Raw genomic sequence first — 12,840 nt, forward strand, 5'->3', positions numbered from 1 at the left:
CTCAGCCTTGCAGCCTTTGTCTAGAGCCCAACCACCAAGCCTTGGTGGTAGCAACTACACTTAGGTCAGATAGCACAATCAACATATGTAAAGCCTTTCCACTGAAACTCTTCTAAAACAAAAATTTCCTCCTGTTGGGAGATCCCACTCAAGAGCAGATTTTCAGCTAAGGACACAATTCTCCTTTCCTCAGTCCATAAACTATCATCTTAGATTTACTTCTTAATAATCCTTCCAGTCATTTTAGTATGTACACAGTAATAGATATATTACTGTGGTTATCCTGGGGACTTCTCACTATAGATCCCAGACTACAGTGCTTAAACCAGATTAGTCTTTCCTAACCCTAGCAGGGTCCTAATCCAGTTGTTACTCTTTGGATTATGACAGAATTTGTCCATGACAATGCTCTTAACTTACTGTAAGTTTTATGGTGCTTGTCCTGTCCCGTTTTGATGTCACAATAGCTCACAGCTTACCCTGGTTCCATCCAGTCCCTTCATCAGGACTCTGCTTCTGGGGTGCTAGGAACTAAGGGCAACTGAGGCTTAAATCGAGCACATATGACAGATGCCCAGGAGTAAATATCATTCAGTGTCAGTTGACTCCCAAGTTACAAAAGCATTGCATCAACTGTCTTCCTGTGTCTCTACAAAAAGGACATTTCTCTAAAGTAAACTATGCAAAGGGCATAAGGGAAAGAGAAAAGCAAGATTTCACTTACAAATACAAAATTCAGAGTCCTAAGAAGGATCTGACCTTATAAGTCACAGGGTCTGATTTTGGGATATGAGTGACTAATGGAAAGGAAGCAGAGCACAGAGGAGAAGTTAAAGATGAATACCGAGGAAATGGGAGTGCTTCGGGGGCATTGTGATGGGTGTAACTCAGTAAAGCCAAGCTCCTGCAGCAAGGGGAAAAGGACAAACCAATGTTATGCTACACCACGCACACACTAGAAATCATTAAATGTGGAATTGCCAGGAGTCTGGTCACCCTAAGCCTGGTATGGCTGGACTGTGTTGCCAGTAGTTCTCTCTGGCGCCTGTACCCCACGTACCTCTGCAGGGTACGCAGTCTGCTGCCACCCTGGCCTCCCTTTGGGCTGGGCAGGCAGAGGAGCGGCTCCTTTTCTCCTCTGGCCTTTAGATTCCTGGCAATATCCGTTCAGTGGGCATTTGCAGTGAACCAGACGTCACAACTGCTTGGAGGCCACAGGGGAACAGACAAAGCCAGCCCGGGTTGGAAAGGCAGCGTGACTGCTAGAGGGGTCTGGAAAGCTTTCCTGAAAGCACCGGGGAAATCAGCTGCACCCTGAAATGTGGGAAATGTGGGAAGGCTTTCGAGGAGCTGGCAAAAGGAGCCTGATGGGGCTAGGGCCAGGTGGGAGGGAGAGGCAGGGGAGAAAGCGCAGGACCAGCTGCAAACTAGAACAACAAGGTCTTTGTGGCCGATGGCCTGAGTGAACCCTCAAATCCCACAGGCTCTTTGGAGACGCCCTGGGAAATTTGAACTCGGTTCTCCGAGCTATGGGTAGCTCACAGGAGGTAGCGTGCAAAATGCAGACTTTGATGGTTCCCTCCCTGTCTCGTTGCCTAGAAGTCAAAGCCACCAATGCAAGTCTTTTCCTCTGGTCCCTTCTGTTCCATCACACTTGAGACACCATCTTAAAGTTCAGATGGATTTCAGATTTTTGTCGAAAGGACAGTTATGGAATAGTAAAGCTGCCCAGGCCCTGCGCTACCTGGAAAGGGTGCGGGGAGATTACAGTGTCGTCCCGTGTTTTAGATGTTGATCCAGACAGAATTCTTGTCAGCCATGTATCTGCTTATGAACCAGACAGGTAATAAATAGAGAATGAACTTCAGCGTTTGACGATGCTAGTCTCACTGGTAATAAGTCAGCTCTTTCCTTGTTTGTTAAACAAGTGTGGGAAGTGGAATTGTGCTCATAGTTTCAAACAGATCAACTTCTCAAAACAAGAGAGAACTGGAAATTGGTTTTTTGCTGTATTCTGTCACACATCACTCCCAAGTTATTATCTCATTCTGTTACTAGGCTGCCCAGTGGAAAAGGCAGTGCGTTTAGGATTCCCCAGGTAGAGCTGTATTGTTGGTCATATTTTCGTTTGTTATTCTAATTCCACTATGTCCGTATTCTCCTAATTTATATCATCACAATACCTATACTCAAGGGTCCAAGCTAATTTTCTTGGCTAGAAAAAGGCAATTTCACACAAATCAAACTATGTTCAGCACAAGGTGATTCTCCCGTCCCCCTCCCCCCGCCACCATGTCTCAACTCACCCAGAAATTAGAGCCACTTGCACATACTTTAGAGCTACTTCTCTTTGGTATTTTTAGGGGGTCAGCACCCCATGATGCTCAGGGGCTACTCCTGGTTCTCCACTCAGGAATTACTCCTGACTGTGCTTTGGGCACCATATGGGATGTTGGGAATCCAAGGTTGGCTGCATTTAAGACAGATGCCCTACCGGCTGTACTATCACTCTGGTCCCTTCTTGTGATGTTTTATAAGACAAGAAGAGATTATTTTTGTTCATGTTGGTGCCACTTCACAGTTTCCAAAGAAAACTCAAGGTGTGGTAGAAAACCTCTGTCAGTGGCGAGGGACACGCGACCCTTCGGCCAGCGTTTTCATTGGGTCAGCTCCATAAACAGAACAGCACAAATGAACATCCTCCTGCTGAAACTTTGGGAACCCGTGCTTTATAACACCAACCCTTGTGGTCTGTCAGCTGACGGCAGCTGGAGCCCCAGTCTCCCGCGGGCAGGGATTCAGAGGAAGCAAGCATCTCTCCTTATTCTATGATTCTACTGATGCTTACTGGGGCTGGAGCAATAGCACAGCAGGTAGGGTGTTTGCCTTGCACACAGATGACCTGAGCTCAATTCTTAGCATCCCATATGGTTCCCTGAGCACCCGGGAATAATTCCTGAGTGCATGAGCCAGGAGTAACCCCTGTGCATCACCGGGTGTGACCCCCAAAAAAGAAAAAATATGTTCTACTGATACTTACTGCTGTAAGGAGGAAAGGAAAAGTGGTCCCCCTTCCATTCCAGCCTGCCACCTCGTGTTCTGTACACGTTCTTCCTCTCCATTGTTCCTTTGCGCTTGTGTCCCTTCAACCTCAACTGCACACCGTGCTTTCCAGCCTTGGGAAGGAGGCGTCTTGGTTCTGGAACTTGCCCGCTGGGCAGCTCCGCACCCCCTCAGTGATCAAGCAATGAGGGGGTGATGTGACTTCGTTCCCTCTTGGGCACTAGAAAGGGAGAAAGAAGAAGGAAAAATGGAAGCTGTTAGATCAGCCCACTAAATCAGTGCCATCAGCAAGCTGAAGGGCTTTCTTGTCTTCTGGAACTTTCAAACATATCTCTAGGGCTGAGACACTTGCTTTGGACTAGATGAACTCCTCATATGGTCTCCGGGGGCCCAGCCGGAAGCGATTCCTGAGCACAGAGACAGCAATCAGCCCTAACCACTCCTAGATATGACCACCAAAACACTCGCCCCCCCACCCCACCCCAACACACACAGACCGTCTTGTCCTCAATCTACCTTTGGCCCATTTGAAATATCTTTCTCCTTTCTCCCTCCCAAGGCTGAGGAATTTGACCCATATCTTCCTAATTATTGGCACTAGCCATTTCATTTTCCAAAATGGAACCCCAGAAATTTTGGAAAGAGCAATCGGATCAAATCACACCCCTGTCTGTGGCTTTGTTATAGTTTGCACTTACCAGGAGCCCCAGGTATTGTCTCAACACCATCTACAAGGCAGGGCCATTAACTAGCCTCTAACCCAGTTTTCTGTGTGTGTATGGTAGGGAGTTGGGGGGCAGTAAAAGAGCCAGGTGTGGGGCTGGAGCGATAGTACAGTGGGTAGGGCGTTTGCTTTCCACACGGCCAAGCCGGGTTTGATTCCCAGCATCCCATATGGGCCCCTGAGTACTGCTAAGAGTCATTCCTGAATGGAAGAGCCAGGAGTAACCCCTGTGCATGGTAAGGGATAGGCGGGAGACATAGTACAGAAGGTAGGGTGCTTGTCTTGCATGCGGTTGATCTGGGTTTCAAGTCCAAGAATTTCATATGGTCCCAGAAACACTGTCAGGAGTAACTCCTGAATATAGGTCCAGGGATAACCCCTGTGCATTATTGGGTGTGGCCCCAAAACAAAATCAATCCAAAAAATGTTTAAAAGAACATGGTAAGGAAATCAAAATAAACATACAGATAACTGAGATAGAATGGAGTACCCAAAATTGAGTCCTCACACATGTGGGTCATTAATTTAAAATAAATTAATTAAGAATATAAAATGGCTGGAGTGATAGTACAGTGGTAGGGCATTTGCCTTACAAGTAGCCAACATGGCCAACCCGAGTTCGACTCCTCCGCCCCTCCCGGAGAGCCCGGCAAGCTACCAAGAGTATCTTGCCCGCACCGCAGAGCCTGGCAAGCTACCCGTTGTGTATTTGATATGCCAAACACAGTAACAACAAGTCTCATGATGGAGACGTTACTGGGCCCGCTCGAGCAAATCGATGAACAATGGGAGGACCGTGAAGAATATAAAATGAGAAAGGAAAAGAAAAGAACCAGGTGCATTTAAAGAGGCAGTGTCCGTTGGTCGGCTGTAAAACAGCAGAATCCTAGGGCCTGCTGAGTGTTTTCTTTTCCTGCAAAGCCTGGATAGTTAACCAACTAAGTCTTAGAACCTCAGCTCTAGCACACTCTCCACCTCATTGAGTTTCGCTCCTCTAGCCTCCACTCATTACTCAGATCTCAAAAGCTGCCCTTCCTTTGACAGCTTGGTGCTTGGGGGCTCCTCCCGGTTCAATGTTTAGGGGGTGCTCCAAAACTACTTCATATTGTGGGCGCCAGAGAGATTGTGTAGTGGGCTGGGTGCTTGCCGTGCATATGGCCAACCTGTATTCAGTCCCCGGCATCCCACATGATCCCCCAACCTAGGCCAGGTGTGAGCCCAAAGTGCAAAGCCAGAAGTAAGCCCTGAGCACAGGCAGGTGTGGACTCCCCCACCTCCCCAACAAAACAAAACAAAATTGCATGTGTCAGATAGGGCCTAAGATTAGCTAGATGTTAGCCAAATGGAGGATAGTTGAAACTTTTGTCTTACTGAGGATAGAACCCAGGGACTCACAGATGCAAAGCACGTGACCTTCCATTGAGCTTTCCTGACTAACAGAGAAAATTATTTTTTCCTTAAATTTTTATTCATGTAACACCATGAGGTACAGTTGTAGACTTAAAATTTTTGTGTTTGGGTTTCAGTTATACAATAATCGAGTACCCATACCTCCACCATTGCCATTCTCCACCACCACCAGTCCCAGTATTCCTCCCATCCCCCATCCCCCCATCCCACCCTACCTCTATGGCATTAGTGAATCACCTTGAGGTACAGTTACACACTTACAAACTTTCATGCTTGCATTTCAGTCATACAATTATCGAGTACCCATCCCTCCACCAGTGCCCATTCTCCACCACCACTAATGTCAGTATCCCTCCCACCCTCCATCCCCCCATACCACCCTGCCTCTGTGGCAGGGCACTCCCTTTTGTTCTCTCTCTCCTTTTGGGTGTTGTAGTTTGCAATAGAGGCATTGAGTGGCCATTGTGTTAGATCTATAGTCTACATTTGGCACGCAAGCAGACAGGATTTTTAACTGGAATAAAAAGCAAAGGACAGATCTATATTTGCTTTGCATTGGAATAGTTCATAATTCTGAAATTCAACTAAAAAGGTAAACATTGCGGAAACTACTGTGAAATTGTATTCGATTAAATATCACCCTTTGTATTACAGTCTCCCCGAAGGAATAAAACATGAGGGATCAAGAAACAACAGCATATTTTAAACAGACACAGAAGTAAATGCTAGAAGAAGCACCTCGATAATGGAAAGTGGTTCCTTTAGCGATACAGATTAGAAGTTAAGAGAAATGGAGTTGGTGTCTGCTCTTTTCCTTTGAAATGTATAATCTGTTCAACTTCTCAACATTATGTGAATTTTCAAAAATGAAAAATCAGGGCCAGAGAGATAGTCTTGGGGTTAAGATGCTTGCCAGTTCCATGCCCTGCCCCACCTGTGATCCCCAGAATCCCCCCAGCAGTGACCCCTGAGCCCAGAGTCAGGGTAATCCCTGAACCGGGAGTAAACCCCGTGGCCAAAACAGAGACAAAAGTTTAAAAGATTAATAAAAAGAATAAGTCTTTGAGATGGCAGAGAGAAAGGGAGTCATCAAGCCAAGAGAACCAACAAAGATCTGAAGGAGTCAGGAGGTTCCCTAAGGGGACTCACACTGGGGCAAAGATCATATGACTTGGGGCTGGAGCAATAGTCCAGCGGGTAGGGCATTTGCCTTACATGTGGGTGACCCGGGTTCGATCCCTGGCATCCCATATGGTTCCCCCAGCACTGCCAGGATTAATTCCTGAGTGCAGAGCCAGGAATAATCCCTGAGCATCACTGGGTTTGACCCAAAAAGGCACACACACACAAACACACACACCCGAAGATCATATGATTTTTTTTCTATAATTTGGGGGCATTTCCTAAGTGCTCAGGAGATCCCGGGGTTCCATGGGGAAGTATCAGCCAACAGAGCCCAAAGATATGATGCTGGTGAGGTGCTGCAGTTCCAGGGAAACCCAGTTACCCTGACCATGCATCCATGGCCACACCCTCTGATCCCCCCGACTATGTGGTGATGAGCATGTGCCCTAACTGCAATACTGGCTCCTGGCCCCCAAAGATCATTTTAGTAGTCATCACTTACTGTATGCTTGTATGTTTGTACCACATACAGCACTTGCTGTATGCCAGACACTGTGCTCAACACTCTAATAGACCTGCATTCACTCACTCCCACTCACCCTGAAAGCTCCTATTATTATCCTCATTTCCGAGAGGAAGAAGCTGAGAGGTGAGGGATCTTGCCCATAGTCACAGCTAGAAAATAGCAGAGCAGAGTCTCCAACAGGGCCGTCTGATTAACACTCCCCTATACACAAAATTCGATCATTGATTTATGGATCAAAGAGAGCAGTGATTTTGTAATGGTGCTAAAGGACCTGCAGAGATAGCTCAAAGGGAACATGCTTTGCATGCTGGAGATGCGGGATCAATCTCCAGCTCTGCATGGTCTTCGAAACACATCCTCCCCCCCACCAAAAATTCAACAACAAATGGCTCTTAGGGATGAAGGCTCAGTGAATGAAAGAATACTAGTTGTTTGCTCATTTAAAATTATTTATTAACACCTATATCCAAGCAGTGTGACCAAACTATGGTAATGAACAGAAGAAATATCCCTGCTCTCCTATAACACATTAAATCATTCAGAGGAAACATCACTGGGGACAGAGGAATGAGTTTTGATGAAACTATTGAAATAACAACAGAATATTCTAAGAAAAATGTCCAATATTCATGGGAAATGTGCTTCATATAAAGTTCTTTCAATTAGTGTTCCTTATAGGGTCCCTGTTTGAAATCCGTCTCTCTCCACCTCAAAAATCTATCCTTGGTCCAGGGAAATCAGAGCTGGAGAAGAGCTGTTGCATTTAATGCTTTGGAAGTACTGCATCAGCTTTCAGAATGACAGAATCAGCTTTCAATGGGAGTTGGGCTGGAAGCCAGACTTCAGGAGTGAATAAGTGTACTCCATTGATGTGCAGAGCACAGGTAGAGGAAGAAGCAAAAGAAGATTGTACAATAGCCAGGACGGCATTCAGGGTTAAGTGACTAGTGAGTGCTTGTATGTTTCCCCCAAAGAAAGTACTCTTACCCTTGGTGAAAAGCAGAGAGGGAAAGGATTTTTGTAGAAAGGAGAAGATACCTATTTTAGAAAGAGGAAACTAGATGTAAAATGAGGTTGGAAGGGAGGAACTGGAGAGCTAGAATAACCGTTGAAGGGAGAGGGGTGGGGCAGACAGTACCCTCTTCCTCTGAGACACGCGAGGAGACTGGGGATGGGTAGTGTGGACTGAGCAAATGAATGAAATTGTCTGCAACACAGTGGTCAAGAGTGGGCGTCTCTCCCTTGAGCAGAGCTTAGCCCAGAGAATCCGCAGTGGGAATGAGGACAGTGATCTGTAAGTAATGAATTTGAAGTTCAGCTCTGCAAATTGAACACATCTTTTGGATCCTCAACAACCCCATTTCAAATTAGATTGCACCAGCCACCAATCTTTCTGATCAATTGATTTGCATGTGACCATACCCGGGCCAATATTATGCAGTAAGACCCAGGCATGGTGCCACTGAAATCCATTAAAAATGGCTCTCTTCCCAGCAGTGAGGCAAGCTCCCCTTCACTATCAAATCCAACCTTGAATTAATTAATATTTCTGTTGGCTTCTGATCTCATTTTTAATCTCATAGTTATGACTCGCTCACTGTTTTCAAAGTGCAAAAAGAATTTTATTGTTTTCTAATATACACAGAGTTGAAGTTATTGTAGTTTAGGCAACTTGGTCTCATTAGTCCTAGCATTTATGGTTTTGATGTACACAGGTCACGTCACCTAATGCCCAACATTCTCCACCGAAATCTCCCAATGTCCCTTCCAGGTCATCCTGTCATTGCCCTCCCCCTCTCCCCACTACCCAACATTCTCTATGTAATCTAGGGCTAAGTGCTCATTAAAATCTCACCTCAGATGATCGCTGGCTCCCTCACTAACCTTTGACATTTCCTTTGGAATTCTCAGCAAGTATCGTGTATGCCCTGGTTGAGCAGGTTTTGCCATTTGGGTTTCACTTATTTCTTGACTCTAACACACCAACCAAGATGCATAAAACGCAGAATAAACTCAAGAGCTTCTTTTTTTTTTTTTTTTTTGGTTTTTGGGTCACACGCGGCGATGCTCAGGGGTTAACTCCTGGCTCTGCACTCAGGAATTACCCGTGGCGGTGCTCAGGAGACCATATGGGATGCTGGGAATCGAACCCGGGTTGGCCATGTTCAAGGCAAATGCCTTGCTGTGCTATAGCTCCAACCCCCAAACTCAAGAACTTCTTCGGTTGTGTGTATGGAGGGGGAGTTGTACCACACTGCTGTGCTAAGCCCTACTCAGTGCTTACTTCTGGCTCTGCTCAGGAGTGACTCCTGTTGTGTGTGTGGAGGGGGAGTTATACCTGGTGAAGGATCATAGGTGGTCCTGGGGACCAGCAAGGTTGCCACATGCAAAGCTTTCTCTCTGGCCCCCTAAATGCTTCCCAGGGACAGTGATCATGCATTGTCATTTCATTTATTTTGTGTTGGAGCCACATCCAGTGGTCCCTGAGCTTACTTCTAGGTCTATGTTCAGGGGAACTCCTAAGAGTGCTTTAAGACCATCCTGAACCAGTCCCCTAGGTGCAAGGCAAGTGCCTTACCCCAGCACTCTACATCTCTGGCCCCAACCTTATTTACCTTTAGGCCTATTTCCAAAGACGGGTCACACGTGGTTGAAGCTCAGAAATGTTGACAGAGAATGAATAATTATCTTTAATCCAGTGAGAACCCTAAACTGAGGGCAGGGAGCTGTCAATTCAGACCGTTAACTAACTAGAGTTCCCACTGGACTCACATGCTGGACCTTATTTTTCTCCATGGGAAAATGAGAGGATTGGGTGATTTATTAAATAGCTACTGATTTAAGACTTTCATATGCCATTTTCAAATATCGAAAATGTCAACTGCCCAAGTAGCATTATTTGGATTGCTGCTAGAGACTTGATCTCTGTCCTTGGCCTCCCCATCTGCCGCTACCCAAGACCTCCCTCCAAAGTGCCATCAGTAATCAGATGTACTCCTCAGAGTGCTGTCCCATAGGAATATTTCCTTTCTCTAGTGACTTTTGGGGCTTCCTGGAGGTGAAGTAGTAGTGCCAATGTATTGCCTTTTCCAGATGACATCCATTTACTCAGCACAGCAGGTAGGGTGCTTACTTGGCATGTGGCTGTGTTGAATTCTATCCCTGGAACCCCATATGGCTCTCCGAGCCATGCCAGGAGTGATCCCTAAAAGCAAAGCCAGGAGTCCTGAGCACTGTCGGGTGTGGCCCCAAAACAAAAAAACAAAAATAACTGAAAAGGAAAGTTACGTGTCAAGCAGGCTCCTAGATTTCCCTTTTAAGCCATTTGATCATAGTTAATTCACTGTGAGGACAAAGATATGGATTAAAGGAGGGGCAGTCATATGATAAGAGGAGGTGCGGGGGGCGGGGGGGACGGCGGAGGCTGCCTTCACCTGCTCCAGCTCCATGGCACACACAAGACACAAGGCCCATCTGACCTGGCCAGGCTGCCTAGAGTCCACTGTTACAGGGCACGTCTCCACCAGAATCTAGGAGCAGACAGAGCTCCCAGTAGAACGGGAAACCCACCGGGCAGTGGCCTAGCGGGGGCAGAGACCTCCTCAGCCCCACAGCTCCTCTTAGCACAGCCCTTCTTTTGCTTTTCTTTCTTTTTCCTTTGGAGGGGGTCAAACCTGGTGGTGCCCAGGGTACTATCTGTGATGCCAGAATTGAACCAGGTAAGAGGTACACAAGGCAAGTCTTACCTACTGTACTATCTCTCTGGACCTCTTTTTCTTTTTGCTTCCTTCCTCCCTTCGTCCCTCCCCCCTTCCCTTCCCTCCCTCCCTCCCTTTTTCCTGCCCTCCACTCCCTCCTTCCTTCCTTTCCTTTCCCTCTTTCTTTCCGGGTGACACCTGGCAATGCTCAGAGGTCTCTCCTGGATCTGCATTCAGACATTACTCTTGGCAGTGCTCAGGAGAAACCATATGGGGTAAGCATTTTACCCGCCTTACTATCTCTCTAATCGCTCTTCTTTTTGTTTTTCAAAAAGAAATTCAAATTCAAGGAGAGTTTGAAAAACTTTCAAACTCAGTTCATTAGCGCTGTTCATTCTTAGTCTCTTTCCTCAAGAACCCAGGGCTTTCCTGCAGTCCCCCCTTATGAGCATAGGAATAGAATCTAATAAATTAGATTTTATAATAAATTTCAATTTTAAATTGCTTGAGGTTGAACGGACCCAGTAACAGCTCCATTTTGAGACTTGTTACTGCGTTTAGCATATCGAATACGTCACGGGGAGCTTGACAAACTTTGCCATGTGGGCGAGATACTCTTGGTAGCTAGCCAGGTTCTCTGAGAGGGGCAGAGGAATCGAACCCGGCTCTGCCGGGCTGGCTGTGCACAGGCAAACACCCTACCGCTGTGCTAGGATGATCTAAAAATTGAGGGGTGGACAGTAGTGAGCAATGAGAGTGGTGTGGCTGGTGTAGCAGCATAAGGACCCACCTGAACCCCCTCTGCAGCCCCATATATGAGCCCATTAGCCAGCAGTATTGCCCTTGTATGATCAGGCCACTTCTACGGCAGGGGCCTGAATGAAACATATCTGGCCAAGTGGAGCATGGAGGTCAGGGGGTGGGGGCGGGAAGTCGTGGAGTCAGGGGCTGGAGGGGGGGGTTGGGGCAGGCAGTTGGGAGGCATCCGCTGGTGCATCTGCGAGCCCTGGTGGATGATGAAGAGACACTGGGCAATCTGAGTTCTTGGGGACCAGAGGATGGAGAGTGTTCTGAGAACCACGTGAGACAGGGCAAAAATAAAATAAAATGGGCCGGAGCAATAGTATGATAGTACGTTTGCAGGTAGAGCATTTGCCTGGCACGCAGCCAACCAGGGTTCTATCCCCGGCATCCCATATGGTCCCCTCAAGCACTGCCAGGAGTAATTCCTGAGTGTAAAGCCAGGAGTGACCCTTGAGCATTGCTGGATGTGACCCAAAAAGCAATAAATATTTAGGAACCTTTTGCAAAGGTGGGAGCTGCTTGCTGGCCATGCCTGCCTGAGCTCAAGGACTGTTTATAATTCTGGGCCCAAAAGTGATCCCCGATGGTACTCAGGGGATCACATGGTGCAGGACATGCGAACCAGGAGTAGCAGGGTGTCAGGCCAGCTCCTTAACCCTGAGATTAGCTCTCCAATCAAATTGGGGGCCTTGTAAAAGCATTTAGTTGTGTATAAAGATCCACAGGTACTACATGGAAAGTATCATGCTAAGCGAAATGAGTCAGAAAGAGAGGGACAGACACAGAAAGATTGCATTCATTTTGGGAACATAAAGCAACAAAATAGGAGACTAACACCCAAGAATACCCCAGATAAGTACTAGGAGGTTCACTCCATGGCTTGGAGGCCAGCCACACATGCTAGGGGAAAAGGCAGCTCAGATAGAGAAGGGAGCACCAAATAAAGGGTGTTGGGAGAATCCTCCCAGGGTGGGAGATGCATGCTGAAAGTGGACTATAGACCAAACACGATTTCCACTCAATGCCTCTTTTGCAAACCACAACACCCAAAATGAGAGCGAGAACAAAAGGGAATACCCTGCCACAGAGGCAGGGTGGTATGGGGGGATGGGGGGTGGAAGGGATACTGGGATCCGTGGTGGTGGGAAATGGGCACTGGTGGAGGGATGGGTATTTGATCATTGTATAATTGAAACCCAAGCACAAAAAATTGTAAGTCTGCAACTGTACCTCATGGTGTTTCACTAATAAAAATTTTTTAAAAATTAATTTAAAAAATGAAGTAAAAAAGATCCACAGGGGCCAGAGATGGAGCTGGGGTGGAAGGTGCTGCTTCCATGTGTGAGGGCCGGGGCTTTCCCTTGGCATCAGGGAAGGAAATGAAACAATATGAACCCCTTAGCCTGCCACTCTGGGTCAAAGTGATAAATCTAATGTGATAGAAGTTAAATCACACTAGTTAAACTGGGGATTGGAGTGATAGCACAGCA

At 46.8% G+C, this 12,840-nt stretch overlaps 1 non-coding gene across 1 annotated transcript; it reads left to right on the plus strand.

The window, feature by feature from the left end:
• Positions 1–11,553: 11,553 nt before the first annotated feature.
• On the plus strand, positions 11,554–11,636 carry LOC130038452 (small Cajal body-specific RNA 18). Its single transcript, XR_008794688.1, has one exon. It is a non-coding gene; the product is annotated as a small Cajal body-specific RNA 18 (non-coding RNA).
• Positions 11,637–12,840: the final 1,204 nt, after the last annotated feature.

This window comes from Sorex fumeus, unplaced genomic scaffold (genome assembly GCF_029834395.1).
Source record: "Sorex fumeus unplaced genomic scaffold, SorFum_2.1 ptg000075l, whole genome shotgun sequence".
Taxonomy (NCBI): domain Eukaryota; kingdom Metazoa; phylum Chordata; class Mammalia; order Eulipotyphla; family Soricidae; genus Sorex; species Sorex fumeus.